Raw genomic sequence first — 21,328 nt, forward strand, 5'->3', positions numbered from 1 at the left:
CCTCTTTGATAATGGATAAATCAGATGTACCTTAAACTGTCCTCCTGTTTTCCTTAAAGCCTGGGCAATGCTGTGCAAGCTGGGGATAATGATCTCTTGATAAATGAGGGAATTTAGCTTCCCAGGCAGGGGGGAAATGGTGCAGGCACATTCTCCTGAAAGGCACAGTGAAAGCCTTTGCAAAGGCTTAACTGATATCCCTGACACTGGTTTTGGTTAAGGTGAGGTCTTCAGGTGGAGGAAGAGGATGTTTTGGAGGGAATGATTTCTGCCCCACTGACTTGGGGGGGTGGGGAGAATATGTGTGTCGAGGGAGTGAGAAGCAGCAGTACTTGCTGAGCCACAGCATGGTGGCAATCTCTCTGTCCCCTTTAGGGAATTTCTACTGCTTTCCATCAAAATGCTCATTGTTCTGAAAGGCTGGATTTGAAATCTGTTGGTATATGGGTTTAGGGAAACATTAACTGGTGTGGTGAACATCTGGCCAAACGACATGCAGGCAGAGATGCTACAGTTTTCTACAGAGTTTCAGTGCAGAAGGGGTCATCCTTTATCTGAAGAGACTTGTGTTCAAGAGCCAGCAATAAGTCCATAGATCTCATGAGTTTCATTTGTAAAGCATGTTACCAGAGCTTATAAAAAGCCTGCAAATTGAAGTCATGAAGCTGCATTTGTTGAGCTTCTTTGGGAAAAGGACAGCAGTCACCAGGTCCCTGAACCCATCTCCAGCATCTAACCAGTGACTGTTGGCAAAGGTGATGGCTTTTCTCTCTCTTGTATCTGCCCTGTTTTGCCTCTGCCTATGGTGTTAACTCCCAGTGAGAAAGCAAACGAGATCTTTTGATCTGGGTTTTCTACGTCTTATTTTGGAAAGCTCGATGCATCTGTTTCGGGTCTTGCTAAGTCATAAAGTGTTTATTTCACAGAAGTAAAACATGAGGCTTCATGGATGTAGAATCAGTTCTTTACAACTCCTTGGGAAGAGGGTTTAATCCTCTCTTAAGAGTGAGGAAAGGCACAATGGCTGACTAGAGGCCTAATTATGGGTAGGGAATAATTTTGAGATTAAAAATAAGGCTGAATTCACCCCTTTAATGAACACTCCTAGGTCCTGCTGCCTCACTTGATACAGATGTACAAGCAGCATATGTTTTACACAACAGACTCATCATGTTGACTCATTGGAAGGCACAGAAAAGGGAATGTTTCTGTATTACCCACTATTTGCCTTTTGTGATGCACTTTCCCTGTCTGTACCTTAAACTCCCTCCTTACTGTGATCTCCAAGTGTGCGTGCATTCGTGAAGCACAGGCTTCCATGCCAGATGGAAGTCTATGCAATCACTCTTCAAAAGAAGGGGTAAAGGTGGGGGGGAAGGAGGGGATTTTGGCAGGATGGAGCTGGTTGTGGAATCTGCCCCCTTGCCCTAGGAATGGTACAGATGGGAAGAGCCGTCTGCCAGCGCCTGGCGTGCATGTTATAGGGGGAGAAAGAAGCATATAAAATAGCTTCTCTTTTTCTTTTTCTCTCTGTTTTAACATTTATTTATTTGCTCTTCTCTTTCTTTCCCTTCATCCTTCCCTGCCATCAGCTGCTAAACTAATGGCATCGTGTCAAAATCTGTTAATGCATCTGCTGTGCAGGTTCAGGTTATCAAAAGTATTAGCTAAGCCACTCTGCAAACACCTGGGGAACATCTGTCTGCCATCACACAAAAGACTCTGGGTGGCAGAGAAATTTGATAAATCTAATTGCTTGTGAAGTGGTATTAGGCATTGAATAACACCAGCTTGGAACATTTCCAGTGTCCCCAGAACTGTTGCATTGACTCCGTCTGTGCACAGACCATGACAGTAAGGGAGGCCAGGAAAGACTTGCTTTGGATTTGCCAAGTCTCAGATATTGATGTCTTATGGCATTAGTACGAAGCTCAGTATCTGTTCTTGCACCCTCTTTCTCTCTAATGACTCCAATGGTAATGGCAAGGAGTGACTTTCTCCAGTCCATGGACGTTCTGAAACTGGTAGTGGACATGCTTTTTATTCCTCCCACTGCCTTTGAGACTTCTGCCAGCAGTGGCAGAACTCTTGTTGTTTCTCTGGGTAATGGATGCTAACTGTGTCTCTAGTGGAAACTCGTTCCTCTCCAAAGAAAAAAAATACAGCTATCCAGGCTGAAGGCAGGAGAAGGATTCATGAGGTAAAAATGAGGTGTTCTTAGAAAATCAATAGATTTCTGAAGAGTTGAGTAACACAGTGAGAGCTGTTGAAGGACTGGCAAGGAGGATCAACAGCATGAATCCATTCAGCATGAGGCCGTGCCACTTTCATTGGCTCAGGTGTCAGGCTTCTGCTTAGAAAATCTGAACAGGAGGAGATAAAAAGCCATCCCAAAGCTGTCTCCCTTGTGTCAAGTCAGATACAGCGGATGAAAATCTGCTCTCCTCTAGGCTGCACTGTAGACCAGGTTTTTATTGTTTTCTGACCCAGTGAATCATGACTCATGGGTAAAGGGGAATGTAAGCAGCATGAGGAGGAGGAACTACCACAGAAGAAGTTCTCCTGTGCTCCTGCTGCTTTAGCTCACCTGCTGCTTCTAGATCACCTGTCTGAGCTCACTTTCCCAATCTGCAGCAAGCTGGGACTTCCTGGCTAGATCCTTCTACCTGTTCTAGGTGGTTGTGTCACAAGTTAGTGACTGATTCCTCTTTGTGGTCCCAAGCACCTTGTCTCAGTCTAATCATCTAGGAGGAGTTGCTGGACAATCTTTGCTTTCTCTATAGGCAGGAGAAAGATGGCAATGCTTCATCTCTGGCTTTGGCTCTCCACCAAGGCTAGCAGCAGAGGGACCAACCCCACAGGATCTGTCCCATGTACAGTGATGTACATGGAGGCAGTGCTGGCTGATGTCCAGTGTGCTGCTGCCAAGGGACCCCATGGGTTACAGTGCATGGGTTAATGTGATGCATGGGTTACTGTGAGGAGGTGCCTGAGAACATACAGTTCCAGCACAAATGTGCTTTTCTCTCTCCCTCTAGTAGGATGTGAGAGCAGCTGACAGAAGTTTCCATAGGCTTTTCCATGCAGACAGAAATGGGACAAGGGTTAAGGTCATAGGCCTTGTATCTGAGTGGGAAGAAGTGGAAGATCTCTTGGCTGCCTGTCAAGACAGCTCCAGCGAGTAGGAAGTTGATCTTGACCTGGAAGACTCCACTGAGGAGGTTTCTGCTGTGATACTCCTGGATTGTGTAGACAGGCTACAAACACTGCTCCTGGACCCAGGCTAGCTTGGTGCCAGCATCCCTTTGGCTACAGCATCAACATCACCATGTGTTAGGTCATTCCCCAGTGGAGGGCTGCTTAGCCCTCAGGAGACAGCACTTTATGGTCTGCTCTACAGTCAAGACTTGATTGCTTCTACTCTTGCCAGAGCTGATCAATACCCTGAAACTGCTCTTGTCTTCTCCCTCAGCACTGGCTTGGATGCTGGGGATGCTTCCGTGCCACCTGGCAGCCCCTCCTGCAGTCCCAGTGCTCTCAGTATTTTTGTCAGGCTGGGCACGTCAGGCTCTGCTCCCCCGGGTAGTTTTGTTCCTTGCCCACCTGAGTGCTGATGCTACGGTAAAAATAGCTCTGCACGGAAATGAGAGCATTGATTGGGATTTAAATAAAATTTACATAAAACTCTGCCTGGAGTACTAATTAATTAAGTGCTAAAAGCCCCTGAAAAAGCTGGGGGGAAGGAGGGAGGGGTCTTGTGTCTCTTGCCAAACAAGGGAAGCTATTAGGAGGGAGAGATGAAGACTTTCAGTGGCCCAAATGAAGTGCATCATGCCAGGCAAGTGCATGGTGGGGCATTTGCTGCTGGCAGGCAGGTGAGATGCTCCCTTTGGCTGCAAGGGGACAGCACTTCCAGCCCCACCTGGTGTTGTGTTGAAAGACTCCTTCTTGCCTGGGTAGTACTCGGCCCCAAACAGGAGAAGGGGCATTTAATTCCTGATCTTGCCTGCTACCCATGGCAGTAGGAGGCAAATGCAACATCAAGAAGGAGACTGGCTGTGTTAGCACTTGTGTGTGCTCCATGGTAACCCTTCAAGGCAACTTTTCCCTATCTCTTACAACTATTACAAGGGACATCTCTGTGGCTTGTGGTGCCTTATTGGTTAATTAAGCAAGGAGATGGACCGGGCTGGTGACACCACCAATTAACTTGTTTCTCATACTGTCTATCTAATTTAATCTATTTAGGATTTTATAGAGTGCTCATGGCCATGGAGAGGCTGAGGGTATGGAGGCCTTTAAATTTTAATGCAGTTTATAGTGCTGTCTGAATCCCACAGGCACAGTTAGAAATGGGTCACATAAATGGACAAGCAGGGACATTCAGTTGCTTGAGCTGTTTCAAACAGGATTGAACCAACTTTCTGTGTGAGAGAGAACACTTGGCTTTCCCTAGAAATGGAATGGACTCCTCACATCTCAGCAGTCCTTGGTGAATTCAAATGGGCTGGGTTATGAGGCTTCTCCACTCAAGAGCTCCTTGCTACACAGCACAGTATGTCCTGCTTTGTGCTTAGAGGGACTAGTAGGGTGTTGATAACATCTGGTGAGAGCCTCCCATTTTGAGATAGCTGGAGGAATTCAAAGATTGATATTTTGGCTTTCAGGATCTTCCAGTTTGGAGGATCACGGGGCAGTTTAGAACTTGATGGGCACCATGATGGAGGCTGCCTGCCATGTCAGGCTTGGTCTCCAGTCCCTGGCTACTCTGGGAAATGCCCCATCTCTTCCTCATCCCACCTGAGTGGCAAATCACCTTTCACTTGCACAAAGACAGGGCTTCTTCATCTACTGACAGCCCATTGGTTGACCTGCCCAAAGCTAGGAAGACATACTCTCCTGTGAAAATTGAGGTTTGTTCCAACCTGGGACACAGATACACCACAACATAATTGCAAATATTGAAGTCCTGTCCAGAATGGAGTTCCCTATCCTTGCCCAGCTGTACTTCCAAACAGTGCAATGGGCTGCTGCACAAATCTGAAAGAGATACTTCATGTCAGTGAAAGTCTGTCCCTGTTCAGCTTTGATGCCCAATCTCTTTTGGCTTTTTAAATTTTCCTTTTCTTGATCTCACAAAATCCACAGGCAGTGAAGAATCCCGTTGTTGTACCATTGATTTTTCTCTGCAGCTGGTCATTAAACACATGGGAGCTGCAGCAAAGCACTAGCTATCCCAGCCTTGGCATACACTACACTTACCTTGAGATGACAACAAATCCCCAAATGGAAATACTTTCTCATCCTTTCCACTCCACCTCTCAAAACCAACCATTTAAACTCTGCAAATATTTTGCTCAATTTCTGTTCCTCAGCATTTCTCCCTGTACACATCTCTGTTCTCAAATATTTTGAAACTTCCAGTGTCCCTGGTACTGAACTGTACTTTTGTTTTTTGTGTATGTAATGGAGGCAGATCTGCCCTGATCAACACATGGATGTTGAGCTTTCAAGGAAAATAAGGTGGGTAGCCACCCTGTAGTGGGTATGTAGTGGATCTATGCTTGGGCCACTGCAGTTCTGGAAAATACATGAACAGAGACCCTCATGCTTTTTCCAGTGCTACAGAGGTTAATTCTAGTTCCTCTGCCAAATTCCAAGTGAGGTTATTACCATACTGCTTATCTAATCTTTTCTTTGCAGTATCATTTGGCTCTTGCTATGTTGTTTGGAACTTTGACCAGAATGGTAATGGTCAAAGGCCCGGGGAGTAAAGTCTAACAATCCAGATTAGGGTCCTGCAATACTGCATGCTGTACAAAGATGGAAGAAACCAGATGGAGACAAACATATAATTCTCTTCTCCTGCCCTAGATCCAACACCCATATTTAAACTGTAACTTCAGGCTGAGTGAGAGCCCAGTTAGCATAGCAGGCTACATAGACTTTTGAAAAATCTGATTCTTCCCAAAATCTCAGGTGTGCTCAGCTTTTATTTTCAGGTGAATTATTGTGCCCTCCAAAAGAAGTGCAAATGTGGAGCTGCTCTGTTCTGTGTGGATACTAAGGAGCCTACAGTTCTCTTGTTGCAAGAAGAGTTTTTTCCCTTTCCAGTGTCCAGGATATCTTTGTCTCACAGTGCCCAGGCCCCTGGCAGCCTGTGCAGTGCTGGTCAATGTTGCAGGGATGCAGTGACAACACACTTTTGGGATGAATTTGTGAGGACTCCAGAGCTGTGGGTATCACAAAAATAACATCTCTCTGCAACTGGACAACTTGTGTTCGGTAACCAAGGTGGGGATGACTGGCAGCAGCTGCATCTTCATGCAAAATGCTTATTTTAAAGTGTTTAAAACATGTCTAGCTGTCTGGGTCTTTGGCAAGGTATCCAGACTGGCTCCAGTGCTCAGTTTATCTCTGGTTTCTAACACTCCCTTCACCACAGAAGTGTTTGGACCCCACTCAGCAGTACATTATGTTAGAAGCTTGGTAAGTGTATATGGAACTAAGTAGGTGGATTTCTGAAAAGAGGAAATAACTTTGAAATATGAGTACTTAACTATCCATTGCACCGGCTTATCGAATGGGTTTGGAAGGAAACTCAATCTCTGTTTGTTTCCATTATATTTATCTTGTGTCAGGCTTATAGTTCAGTATTTCTGTAATTATCAGGACTTAAAAAGACTTTACTGCCTTCTGTCTTCTGAATATTTCATCTTTTCCACATTTCCCTAAACTGCTGAAGACAGTCATGGCTCTGCAGATTGCAGAGTGGTGGTAGAGATTCAGATACCTTAGATGTGTCTTGTTCACATATTCAAAACCTTACTGAGTCTTTTAATTTTCCTGCTTATTGTCTGAAGCTTTTTTAGACCTTTTCTGAGGCAGCAGAGATGCTGCTTCCTAGGATCATATGGGAATTTTATTTAACATTTCCCCTTTTAATGCAGATGTCTGCAACACTGACAGCACTTATTCTCTGTCTTACCTCTTCCAGTACCACATTATAAGATGGTGACAAACTGTGGGTCTTAAGTTTCCAGCAGTTTCTTGGAAGCATCCTGTAGCCCCCAAATGGAGCATCTCTTGTGTGGTTGCCTGTAATGGTCAGGAAGCAATCTCATTGCTATGAATGGTCTGATTTGTTCCCGTACAGAGTAGAAAAGTCACCCAGAGCTCCTCATACATTGATAGAGGTTGGGATGATCAGAATAAGATCAGTATTACAATACTTCTCAGGAGAGCATATCTTTAAATGTAATTACCTCTGCTTTTTCATGCATATCCTCTATTTGCTAATGTTACCCTTCCAGAGATTTTCTCTCAGTGACGGTGAATGGAGACAGTGGCTGGTGGAGTGGCAAAGGCTCACTGCCTCCAAAATAGCTGTGTTACATTTGAGCTATTCCAGCCACCTTCTGATATTCTAGTGATCACAAGGGAGTTAAGTATTTCTCAACTGTCTTAAAAAAAAAACACCTTATGTTCCTTAGTCCTGCTGCTTTTCATTTATTTTTCCTTGTAAATCAGGATCTTTTATTCATGTGTGTTCCACTATGTGTCTTCCTGGCTAATAGGTATTTTAAGTAGGATCTTTTCAAGATTTCTTGGGGATTACTACTACTACAAAGAAGAAAGACATTTATTTCCTACATAATACTTCCTACATGTGATAAATTCAGAACCAGTATTCAGAGACTGGTTCTTACAGAACATGAAAACCGTCACCGTATTTTGGGGACAAAACCATAAATTCAGGTTGGAGGAAACTCAGGTCATTTAGACCTTGTTCAAAGCAGGGTCAGTGATCTGACTTATCCCACCTCACTGTCTTAAACATGCTGTAACCTTACCTGTGTCTATAGCTGTGAAGCACTGAAGGAAAAGAATAGAAAAACAACACAGACCCCACAACATTATATGCCATTTTGAAGCACAGTGGCGAATTCTGACTTTTTTCTTTCCTACAATATAAGCAATCTCTTCTGCTAATGGTAAATTACAACATCCTATCTGATAGCACAGTTCCTTAGAAAGCTGTTTCACACAATCACCACAGGTTTCACTCCAGACCTGTCTCCTGTTTTTAGGATATCCTGGGGTCTGAGCACAGTGGGCTCTGTGTTTCGGGAGAAGGACTTCATGCAGCACATGGCACTTCCAACTGAGGTGGTGCAGACTCTACTTAAAGCTTTAGGACTTAAATCCAACACCAGTAAATTTGGCCCAGATGTCCTAATATTTTAGACAGCTACTCTAAGGGGAGGAGAAATAAAACCATCTTTCCTAAAGTATGTGTATCTCACCTCTGCACTTGCTGTGTCAAGGGAGACCTTGGAGGGCAGCTCCAGCTTTTGGATAGGGTCTAGGGCTAGAAGGAAGTTGTGATGATCTCAATCCTTCTCTCAGCTTCTTGTGTCTGCAGGCTAAATCTCACAGTCCTTGGGACATGATTTACAACAGCATGTAGGTGCCTGACAGGGGTCATACTGGGATCCTCAGAAATGAGGAGGCACTTAAGTACACCAGTAAATCTGCATCTCACTCAGTGCCTCACAGCAGGATCCTGAATTTATCTGTAAAGAGAAGCCAATGGATACAAAAAGTGGGCCATCAGTCTGGGGAACATGGCTCTGCTTGAGCCAGGGGAAACTGAATGACAAATGGCAGAAATGGTGCAGCACTGGCAAAGTGAACTCACCAGAAACATTTCCCAGCCTCACTAGCAAGCTACCTCCCTCCTCTAGTGAGGGCCCAGCCTAGCTTTCAAACCAGGCAACCACCTTCAAACAAACATAATTAAAAAAAAAAAATTTAAAAATCAATCTGTCAGATTTTTTTATTTGCCTAAAAGTGTATTCTCCCCCCACAACCCTGTTCCTAATTACCAAGGCCTATAGTCCAGATTTGACAGTGGTCAGTCAAGGGACAGGTTTTCTACACAGCCACAGATATGACTAAAATCCTGCTGATAAACTCTGTACCAGGTTACTTTACAATCAGACACAAGAATCACCTATGAATGAAATAGCTTTTCTTGAACTAAATATGCCCTGCATTTAAAATGTCTGTCCTCTATGATAGGATCTTCCAGGCATAGTGAAGGTGTGTGGGCTGGGACTATGGCTGAGCCAGAGACATTGATCGTAGAGATCGAACAGTAACATTGCTAGTGGAATGGATGGACACAGACATTACACAGAAGGACAGGAATGACAGCTGTTGACACCTGAACTAGAAGATTATCAAGATCACAGCACATCTCGCAGCTTCTCAAAACACCAAGATTCGGAAGAAATCAAAAGACAGATTGAAGCCATTAAGAGGCAAGATAAAGGAAAAGCCTGGAGCCATTATAGACATCCAGGTAAGGAGATGAAAAAGAATGAGTAATACAGCAATGTTTCCTAATAGAGGAGAAACCAGGTGGGCAGACTAAAGATCACAACCACTGTGAACCCTTAAAGTAAAAAAAGGGCAGATCCAAAGAGAGCCCGTGGTTGCCTTGCCTAAGGGAGAACTTTAGAGATGTGAGTCCTTTGTCCTCCTATCTTTGCAAGGGGTCCTAGCTCCAGCACAAAGGCACACACCTATTGCTGCCTGAGAACATGGTGCATGTGAATGAAATCAATGGTTTAGAGTGACCTCTAAGTGGTTTAGAGTCACTTCTCCTCATAAGTTCTCTCATTTAACTCTGCTGCACTACTTGAGTTTTGTGCAACAGCAGAGCATTCTGGTTCCTAGCAAAGGAGTCAAAGTGATAAACCCTAAAAGGTGATGATCTGAGGAACAGGGAATATTCACACGCAGCCCTGTGAGGGTGGGTGTGTGCTCCAAAGCCTGTGGTTAAATTAATTCTTGAAGCTCCTCAATTTGATGTTACTTTCCTCTCTACAAAGTGTAACTGAAGGAAGGAAAATTTTCTCTCCTCCTCTGCTTCTCTCTTTCTCTACCACCTGTTCACACATATGATGTCTTCTGTCACCAAAGACTATTCATACTATGTTGAATGAACAAGCCCTGATGCATGGCTGTAGTCCTGAGGAAAAGGTGTGCAGGGCTTGTTAAAAGGACAGGCAATGAATAGGGGAGGAGAAACTCCACAGATTATATATGTTCCTCCTTCTCTTAATTCCACTGTGAATGATGCCTTTTACTCATGTGTGAGCTACAAGACAGCTGTCAGACTGAGCATTACTCTATTAAATACATCTAGTGAGGAAATGAGGGTTGGACTGGTGCAATAAGGAAAAGCAAAGCCTTCATCCCAGATGAGGGAAGATGGTTCCTTGTTACTGTCTGGACCCAGTGCTCATCTTTCCAGGGAGACTGGAAGTGACCGCAATTTTATCTTCCCCTCAGTCTCTAAGCACCTCAAGCTGCTTGAGTAACATGAACGTCTGAAATCCCTATGCCCTTTTTCCCTCATCCTGTTTTCTCTCAAAAAGTGGAGGCACATACTTGCCATCTGAATGCAAAATGTCTTTATTTCTTCTGCTCAGCCACAGCCCTTCTGACTTCAAGCACAAATCCTGCTGTGTGAGGCAGCAGCTGTAGATAATACTGGAGGAGCTTTGTAACTATAAAGGAGTCAGTGCTTAGAGAGTACCTGGATCCTGCCTGTTCTGCTTCCAAGCTGGGGACTGGGTGGGAGGCTGGGGGTGGTTGGTGCTTGCTGGGACTGGATGACCACAGGTTTTCATTTGTGTGATATGTCTCCATACAGGTTGGACACAGTGAAAGCACAACCCTTTGCATGATACAGATGTGACCTGAAATATAAGGCAGGGGGAGATGGTATTTTGGAAGAGCACCCACGTCTGGCTGCTCTCAGCAGTGCCTTCCCTATGTATGCCAACAACACCATGACATTTAGTGAATTGAAGTCCTTCTTCTTCTTTATCCACTGTCTTGGTGGCCCTGTAAAGCTTTGTAACATCCTCCTCTTCAAAGCTAAGACCTGAGACTTTTTGGTCTCTCCTACCAAGGTGATTGCTTCATCCCCCTGGTCATTTTAGTTGCTTTTCCCCATGTCTTCTCTGCCCTTCTAGGGAGCAGGGAGCAGAACTACCCACCATTCACCAGAGCTGAGTGTGCCTCAGCTTGGCTTCTATGGTGGCAAAATGATACAGATAGGACTGTATGGTGGCATCCTGTTTTACTCAGTAACCATCAGCTTTACCCAAACTACTTTTACCCATCTACCAAAAACTACCAAAACTACCTTTACCCATCTTCCTACCCATTGCTGGTATTGGACAAACCTATATTCACCAATCATTTTACTTGTGATTTTTACCCAACATTTTCTGTCCTTGTAAATGCAACACTAACCAGAGAAATTTTTACAGGGTGTGCACAAGAGAGAGTCACTGACTCCTTGTTTTACAAATGTGGGGATAGCTCAGCTCAAAGCTCAGGCTTCCTAAAGGAAAAGCAATGCAGTGAAGGAGACCCCAGTAGGTGCATCTTCAAAGGAAACGCAGACACCTTTGGGTAGCTGAGGAAGCCACCTCAGCAGAGCAGGTAGAAGAGCCTGATGACCCCCAGAGAAGTGAAGCTGAAGGCTGACTGAAATGGCTTGAGCTGACTGCCTGAGTTAGCAGTTGTCTAGTGGAGAACCTCTTCTAAACCAATCTTGCAGAGCATCCACCAGTCAGTATTTCTGATGGTCTTGCTGAAAGGTCTGCTGTGAGGCAAAGAAGCAAGAATGAAGGGAGGAGGAAGGACTTCCCTGGCTCTTTTCCTGAGTGTGAAACACTGAATAGATAGATAGCTTTGGATTTTACTGGAAAGGAACATCCAAGAAAGAGTGCAAAGAAAGCACAGGCAGTTTAGGGGGACAGAATAATATAGCAGTGGTTTATAATATCTTAAACAGAAATCTCCCTGCATGAGGGCCATGCTCTGTTTAAAGAAAGAATTGTGCCATTTAGATACAACATACATTCTCCAGCAATTGCTAGCAGGACCATGGAAGGACTTCAGAGCATCATTTTCCAGTCATAATATAGCTTCTAGCAGAGTCAGTGAAGACTTCTGGCATTTCATGACACATCTTTCAGACGGGAAAATGAGAGAAATGGTGCAGCCTGTGCCCCACTATTGCTGTGACTCCAGGAAACCTCCTTGGGTTGTGATGTTATTGTTTGTCTCAGTCGAATGTTCTGGGGGTGACAGGAGAGGGCAAGGGCACCACTATCCAGGGGGAGGATTCTCAGCTGGTTGGGCATAGCGCAGGTGCTTCTGGGGGGACCATGGCATAGCAGGACTTAGGCATCTCTTGCTCAGCTACTAAGATATGGCTGGGGCAAATGCTCATTGTGTGGGAGGCCAGATTATCCCTCAGGATAGTGAAACAGTCTAGAAAACATATTTGCCCATTTTCACCCTGGTCCTTTTGCTGAACTCAGCTCCACAGTGGAGATGAGTAATTGGGGCTTTCTGAGTCTTAGTGTCATCAGCTAAAAAATGGGGCTAATATCAAGCTTACCTCCTTTCCAGTGAGTCGCAGCTAATTAGAGTTAGTGTTAGTTAATGTTTGCACAGCCCTGGGATGTGAAAATGGCAATATCACGCTAAGTATTACTCCTGGTGCCTAGACACCATGATTCTTCATAACCAGAGCAGCCAACAAAATTAACTGAAAGCAGAGAGATGCGGCAATGAGGAAAGCAGAGGAGATATACAAACAATTAAAATGTATGCATGATGGCCTGCAGCCACAGACCGCAGGGAAAGCTTTGGTCTTGCTACTTAGGGAGCCAGAGAGAGAGGTCTGTGTTTGTATAGAAGGGCAGGCATTGCCCAAAAGCTTTGCACTGCTGCAGCAGCAATCTACTGGCAGAGGAAGGGCGGGATCAGTTCCTGATAGATTTTGAGGATAAAGGCTCTACTCAAGTCTCACATGGTTCTCACTCATACTGTGTCGAGGATGTTGGTTCTCTGCGAGGTCTACAGGACAAAGCTGAGCAGCACTTCCCAGAGAGTGAAGGCCAATGCTGCCTCATGTCTGTCAGCCAGCACCATCCTCAGTGGGGAGCGAGGAAGGCACTTCACTGGGGGCAGCACACGCAGCATTTCACTGGCCACAGTGAAGGTGAAGGACAGCTCTGGGCATTACCCAGCTGGTAAATACACTGTCTCCAGCAGGATATCCTTTTCAGCAAAGGTCTTTATGCCAGCTGTGGGAAAGGAGCAGACATCCAGGGAGAGCATGGGAGAGGCAGGATGGGAATGGACCCATCTCTGTTCCCAGCAAGGAACCATTCTGAAGGGGAAAAAAAAGTAGTGGGGCTTGGTCGCCCCAGAAGTGGGACTTAAAAGTGTGTGATGCTCTTTTGCAGACCTGGATTTTGTCCAAGATACTTGGATCAACACCCTGATTTTTGGTGATTGATCTAGAATAAGTAGACATGTCAGGACCTTGGCTTGCAGCCTCTTTTAAGATCAGTCCCTAGCTGTAAAGAGGTCTGACCACCTATAGAGGTATGATCCACCAGGGTGGCAGAGGGAGGATTGTTACACTCTGAGTCACCAGTGAGGTTTCTTACAGCTCCCACTGCAAACCTACATATTAGAGGAAGACTTGGCTACAGGTCCTGGCCAGCTTCCATCCTCTGAAATTGCATTCTGCTGGCTTGCAACCCCGCCCCCTCACACACATGCACATGTATACCCCATGGTTTCAGAAGGATACAGAAGCTGTCACTGTTTTTTGTCCAAAACTTCCACACAGTGGTGGAACTGGCTCATCCTTCTCAGGAACAGGCTGTATTTCAGTGCCATGAGACATGAATTATGTGTCTGGAAAGGTTATAAAACTCCTTGGGACCCTTTGGAAGGAAGATGCAATCTTGAGATGAAAAGTGGTATTAAAATGTCACCCTATTTGACTGCTGGCATGATCAGGGCCTGTGGCTTCAACTAGGGAGAGGTATCCTCGTGATGCTGTAAGGCAAAGATTGCTGACACTAAGCATATTCCATTTATGAAGTCATAAAGGTGTCTGTACTAGGTAACTGATTTAAGATTTTGTTCCTCTCTACTCCTCCTCTACTTGTCCTGTGGTTTTTCTTTAGTCTTCTCCTTCCCACACTATCTCTTCTCCTCCCAGAGAAGTCGAGTATCTCCTGCGGTCAGAATGATTATTCTCCTCTGTATTAGAATGAATGATCAGTCTCTGTCTAGATGCCTCCATAATAAAGTGCTGCCTGAAAGAATATTCTTGTAAGTAACCAGGTCAATTGGTCCCTGTGGAGCTCTTGGGAACATGGTAGAGCTCTCCACTGGTTTAACACCCAGGGAGGTGGGAGTCCTGCATGGAGACACATTCACACCCAGCTGCTGGCACAGGTACCGCATGTGCTGTGCTTGTAGTTCAGGCACATCTCCAAGATGGATGTGTGCATGTGATGATCTCTTTGCATTCATTTGTGAGCTGATACAGATACCCCAGCTGATGTGTGAACGCACAGGGGCACACGCTCAGCCCCTCTGACAGGTACCCAATCCTACACAGGCCTGTACACTCCTCACCAAGGGCCGAGCCTCTGGATATACCCAGCTTCCCGTTCTCATTATCCATCAGTCTAGTCTTTTCCTTTCTCAGTATAACCCCCCCTATTAAGAGGATACTCTCTGGGTTGGGGTGAGGGGAGAGGTGGTGAATGGAGAAGCGATATTAGAGAGCAGTAAAGTGTGAAGAACACCCCACCCTTCCTATAAATATCCCAACAGCTCCCCTGCTTCTTAGCAGCACTAATGAGGCTCAACAGGAATGAGGGACTGCGACAAAGGAATCATTTATGAACAATCAAAGATGCTGCTTGGCTGTTAATAGTACTAATGAGCTGCTTTGCATAAGCTGACAGGGAGGGGAAGAGGAGCAGATGGGCTCTTGGAGGGAAGGCCAGTGGCAGCAGGAGCACCATGAGGAGTGCCTTGCAGCGTGGCAGGGCTTGCCGTTGTTTCTCTGCTCCTTCCCTGGCAGGAGGCACTGACCACAGGAGAGCCAGCACTGGGCTGCTCTGCCCAAGTGACTTACACAGTGCACAATATGGTGTGAATCCCAACTTATCACAACATCCTTCAGCCTATGTTGCAGGTCTTATACTATCCTTGTGCAGCAGGGAGGTAAATCCAATTATTTACTGAGGAAAGGAGACATCTTCTTTAAGTACAGTGGCCACATATGGACCTCCAAAGTACAAGTCATGCTACCCTTAAAGGTATCCAAGTTAGAGCAGAGGTGTCAGACTCTGAAAATGCATTTACCATGGCAGCTTGGGTTGATTCTCCTCTTGTCTATCTTCTAAAACAGATTCAAGGTTTGACCAGGTGGATACCCTGGAGGTTATTATCCTGCTTTGAAAGGGACTAGCATCTTGTTACCTACCTTTTGCTAGTATGAATTGAGTGAGAAACTCAGGTTTCACTGGGAATTGGCAGCTAGGATATAGTTGAGGAAGGAGTACACAGGAGAAAGAGCAAGATGCAGAGATGTATAGTGCAAAGGAGAGATGCTTGTCTGTGCTTCAGCCATCCTGGTATAGGCAAGGGGAAAGTTGAACCTGAGCCCACACCACGAAGGTTTGACAAAACTTTTGTGACTTAGAAAACAGGGTGGCCTGGTGCACTGGTACCAGGCCGTGCACGTCAGGTACACCAAGATGATTTCTCAACTTGAGAATATGACACAGGCAAACCACGTTTGGGTCACTTTCCCTTGGCACATTCGTATCACTTCTACTATGGGTGCTAATGTGAGACCATAGAGACTATTTTACCTTCTACACCTGACCACTGATACTTTCAGCACTGCTGGGTAAGAGCAGGAATATCATCTCTGTCACTTTATTTCAGTTCTTGACCCCTCTTCTGAGGCTGCAGGCAACTAAACAAGCAATGATCTCTATTGCGATCTGGACAAGTGTCTGTTAATGCTGGCCTTAAGTCCATTAATGCATTTCCCTTTCACAGAAGCTTCCCAAATATCCAGAATATGGTGATGACTGTGCAGCAAACCCATCAGGTTAGAAAGTCTGCAGCATCACTCTTGTTTGAATTCAGAAGCAGATGCTATAAATTATCTGTCAAATGGGGCTATAGGAATGATTTTCTGCTTTGCTTCCATAATTTGTTGGCACTTTATCTAGATGCACAGATGCAGGTGGGGTGTCCTTGCAGGAGGAAGAAGGCACTGAGCTCTCTGCCCAGTTATTAACTGGTACTGGGAGAGATGATTATGGGCTAGGTGCAGCTATTCTAGCAGAGAGGAGATGATGAAAACTTTTTTTTCCCCTAGGGAAAGCTGCATGCAAGGCTGTACACTGACTCCCACTCTTGATATGGTCTCTAGTACTGGGGGCATCTGTAGGGTGAGATGGACTTAGATAACCAGTTCTGTACTCAGAGAAGCCTGTATGCTATTTACAGCCATCAGATACTGAGATGTGCCCTACACTTCTATAACTTCTGCAGGGGAAGGGGAGAATGGAAGGGGATAATCTGGTACTAGGCAGATAAGAATCCCAGTGCTATGTTGACTTAAAGCCAGCCAGGTGGGATAGCCTTGATGTTGGGCCAGGAGAGACTCCATCTCTTGAAGCTGTTCACAGAGAAGCTGTATTCACACTCTCCTCAGACCTTTTCCAGCTGCTTCTTCTCCCCATCCTGCATCTTGAACTCCAACGTATGAACTCCCTGAATTGTGCCCTGGAGTATGTGACACCTATACCTAAATGCAGAGATCTGAGGTGAGCTGTGGGGCAGACAGGATTTTTGTGTTGCAGGATATTCAGTCCTGCCACATCTGTGAAGGCTGCTTGTCTTAAGTGTAGCACTCTGTCTTGTTGTGAGTGTCCCTGTGTCCCTGCCATGCCTCCAAGGGCTATTGAAAGTGCTCCTCCAAGATCACCTTCTGGCAGCTTTGCACAGTTGCAGTTGATCCCTGCAGAAACCCATGCATATTGTCTCTTACTCTACATGCAAATATTGCAAGAAGAAGAAATAAAAAAAGAAATGGTTGGATCAAAATCCACAGCTGAACTCTTCAAATGGCCACCATGTTCTTCTGATGCCTGATCAGAGAAAGAAATCTACCTCCTTGGTAATGTGACAGGTAATGTGATGATCCCCTTAATGACAGTAGTGATAAAAGGTAAATGAAGGCCAGAGCCTTGTGCACACACAGATGTAGCTGTGTAGCGTTTGTGTGACCTGAGATGTTACAGGAGAAATCCATGATAGGTGACGGAGGCACAACATGCAATCAGGATAGACAAGATTCCACATGAGTTTTGTTGTTATGGTTTATTAATGCCATGCTGGTGGTAAGGTTGAGTGAATTTGTGGCACTTGAAAGAGGGGCTGGAGGTCAGCCAGTAGCACTTAGGAGGAAAGCCTTGGAACACAAAACTGAAGAGCATGATGGGAAGATGTTATCTGTGGCCATCAGTCTCTGCCTGGTCTGCTTTCTGTAACAGTTTTGACAGCTTCTGGCTGTGATTGGCACTTACCACTCACGCCTTTCCCAGAGAAAAGAAAGGGTACTGTTGTGCAGGTGCTAATGCCTATGTGCCTTCTACCCTTTGGGATTCAGAGGTGCTGAGACTGCTCACTTGGAGCTCGGATTTGTAACCTAGTCACCTATTGCTGATCCTGGCACCTGTACCTGAGAGCATATGCACTTTTTTTCTCCAGATGTTATATTGCACACTTCAGTCTCCGCTTGCCTCCTCTCCACAGTTCCTATCCCAAAGGCTGTTCAGGCAGAGACAGTGAGAAAGGACACCAGATAGATCTACCCAATAGAAATTTTTCCTAGCATGTCCCTTCAAGTTCTGGCCCTTAAATACAGGAGAAGGTCATTGTTGCTGCCTTACAACAGTGCAGTGTAGTCCACCTAATAACTACACTAGGGTGGATCAGTGTAGAGATATCCCTTCTCACTGGTAAATGCCTTCCTCTTTCCTCTTTGTAATATGCTACTATGGATGAAAGGTGCTAGGTTTCGGGCTTATTTTTTTCATTTATTTATCTGGTACTGTCAGGAAGAGAATGTATTTACTGAAACCCTGGTGGCTGTGGAGCTGTTGTGCTGTCTGTAGTTATTCCACCTGTATGATTATGCTGGGTCTCAGCAGCTGAGCTTTATCTGCTGGCTTCTTCAGCTGAACACCTGGAGATACTATTCTGGACATATTCATATCATTAGACATTGGATGGAGGACAGGAGCTGTAGATTTGACCACTTCTATCACAAACTTCCTGTTCAACTTTAGGCAAAGGGGTTTAACCTCTTAAATCTCATCCTTGCCTCCCATCAGCAAAATATAGATATCTAAATTTTTCTCCTCAACACTTGGATTTTAAGTTCTTTGGAACAAAGGAGTTTTTCTCTACACTATGCATAAGAGTTTCTCTTTGAGCTTCTGTGCATCACTATACCATAGAAAGACAGTTTCAGCTAGTATTAAAGCTGATCATTTTTAGTAAGTGATGATCTTTGCAAGAGGATGAAAACTATGCTTGGAGTACTGTTCCAGTTCTTCTTATATCAGTATCTTCTATATGTCTTAAGTTTCCTCTCCTGTTTGATATTCCCTTTTTCTCTTGAATTCTTTCATGCTATGCTGCTGGGGCTGCCATGGACCACCTCAAACTTGGCATATATATATGCAGGTAATTAGAGGTGACAGATGAGAACAAAGTCCTCTTATCTTGGAAGAGAAATACAACTTTGTAATCCAAAGTCTGAAGTCAAGGAGTATTTTAACTCTCAAGTTTCAGTTAATGTACCAGGCTGTATTCATACAGAAAAGCAGCATGGTGGGAAGGCAAAAAACCCCCACAGCACTCAAACCTTCACTGACATCTGACCTGCAGCTGTCACCTACGCATGTCTAGGAGTGCACTCTCTGTCATCTATGAAGGCACCCATTTTTGAAGGGCTATGTAAGACCTGAGCACTTACAGACATCAAGTAAAATTTTTACAAATGCACTTGTTTTTGGGAAGGGATCTATAATTATCTTTCCTTTCACCAGCATCTCTAAAAGGAAAAGTTGTCTTTCTCTGGTAGATTGCTCCAGCAGAAGCACCATAGGCCCTGTTGCCATGGACACAAACCCTTTTCCTTCTCACATTTCAATAATGTATTGAAGGTTTTCAGGGCCTTTCCCCCTTTTTCTCCTGCTTGTCCTTTCAGCATTTACTGTGCATCATATGCTGAAAAGTGCACTGCTCTTATTCTTCAAAACTCAAACGAAAAACAACTCACAAATTTGTTCTTCCATCATAACTGACTGTTTTCTCTGCTATTCTTCCTTCTTATTCATTGCCTCTATCATTTGATGGCTTAGGCTTTCTATGACAATATAACTCAGAAACGGCAATTTGCTTTGTGTGATACAAAGTTCCTTTGCCTGTTCCCAAAAACTCTCCAGGGCGAGGAAGAAGCCCCACTGCTGAGGACGTATATTGCAGATGAAGTTTTTTCACTTTTACACAATGCAGTTGAATGTCTTCTATGGTATTGGGGTGAAGAGACAGGACATGTAAGGATTTCCTCTCACGGGAAGAAAGTGATGAAACGTGCTTCCACAGCAATGATTTCTATCTCCTTAGTTTCAGTGCCTTACAGTCTCTACTGTGAAACCTCCAACCCCAGCCTTCTTGCTTCATTGCAGAGGTGGGTACACCTGCCTATTAGTGTCTTGGTTGTGGGATAGTACAGTAGGTGAAATTAAGAAGAAAACTAGGAGCAGTTAAGCTTAGATAGCTTTAGAGATGGTCTTCACTATGCTGTGCATCTGCTGGTTTCCCTAAATAGTCCATTCTCCTAACAAACCCTGTAATGTGTGTCCCTCTGCAGCAGGAGCTCCTGACTTATGGTCCACAGGTAACTCCTGACTCATGAGAACCTTTGTGAAAAGCTAGAGAAGGGTCTTATGTCAGTGGCTATCATGGCACATCCCCCAAGCATTTGTGGCCTGCACTTCAGATAAACATTATGATGAGAATGTTCCCTCATCACTGCTTCCCTCTGCTTTTCATGTGGCCTCCACAAACCCAACTTTGAGTTCCTTTGCTCTTACCTGCTAAGCTGACTACAAAGTGTGTTTGGGTTTTGTTGTTTTTGAGTGTGTGGGAATAACTGTCAGCCCTAGAGGGCAAACACCATTTTCTTGATTATTAAAAACAAGAAAAAGGCAATTTATTTTAGTACAGCAGGGGTTTGGACAGCAATGAAGGCACACTCAGGCCCATCAAAAGAATAAACTAGGACATCAAAAAGGCACAAGAAAACGCACAGGTTTACTGTGTTAACCTGCCAAAAATAAGAACAGGAGCTGGATATCATAGCTGAGATCTTGAGATGATGAGATGATGAGATGACAAGATAGCAGATAAATAACAACCAGCCTTCAATGGGAATTGGTCCTGCTGCAGAAAGATTCAAAAAATGAAAGGAGGGGATTCTTATTCTTGAAAGTGTTCCCTGTTGGTTGTATGGCAACACATGCCCTAAACCAGTCATCAATCATCATAACTAAATCCTCATTTACAGCAATTGGCCCACTCCAGGAGAGGGGTCAGAGAGAAACTTTACCAGAGCCTGATGTGTGCACTGCTAGAAGGCTTAAGACTGCAAAAGCACAGCACAGGTGTGTGAGGGCCCCCCAGGGAGATAAGTCTGCTGTCCTCTTATCTGTGCTCTCAAATGGAATCAGGCTGAGCTAAGTCATTATTTGGTTAAGAGACGTGTAACTTGGGCTAGAAAAAGGTTTTGATGGATTCAGCGTTGGTGAAATTCCCACAGATTCCATGGAATGCGTTGTTCACAAGTCAAAGGTGTGCATTTGGCTGTGGGAGGTGCTGTCTTTCTGGGGAGCAGAACCACAGCACCAAGCATTTCAAGCAGTGGAAGTCTTTGCTCTCCAGATCAAAACGACAGAGGGAAGCAAAAGTGTGAAACCCCACTCTGCATTCCCAGCCTAACAACAGGATTGCCCACCTCCAAGGAAAGTGCTTAAGACTAAACCATTACGTAATCAAATTCTAAACTAGTAATTGCTTATTGTGTTTCCTTCCAAAGGTGCAGGGCTGATCAGAGGGTCTTATGTTGTAGAGATTTCTGATAGCAACTTGCTTAGTTAAAGCTTAGTAAAGACACTTGTGGTCAAAGCCTCAATTTTTCCATTGTGGACTAGAATTTAATATTTTTGGTCACAGTCCAAAGAGGTGACATTTCAAAGTATGAATAAAACTAGCATAACAACTTCAACTCATATGAGGACAACTAAGATCTACATTTCCAGTAATT

General features: G+C 44.7%; 1 protein-coding gene across 1 annotated transcript in view; it reads left to right on the forward strand.

The window, feature by feature from the left end:
- The first annotated feature begins 5,855 nt into the window (after positions 1-5,855).
- GSG1 (germ cell associated 1) overlaps positions 5,856-21,328 on the forward strand; it is a 98,411-nt gene continuing 82,938 nt past the window's right edge. The window contains exons 1-2 of the mRNA XM_071732889.1: positions 5,856-6,294; positions 9,085-9,367. The gene's annotated coding sequence lies outside the window, so the exon portion shown is untranslated. The remainder of the gene's footprint in view (positions 6,295-9,084; positions 9,368-21,328) is intronic.

This window comes from Heliangelus exortis, chromosome 1 (genome assembly GCF_036169615.1).
Source record: "Heliangelus exortis chromosome 1, bHelExo1.hap1, whole genome shotgun sequence".
Classification (NCBI taxonomy): Eukaryota; Metazoa; Chordata; class Aves; order Apodiformes; family Trochilidae; genus Heliangelus; species Heliangelus exortis.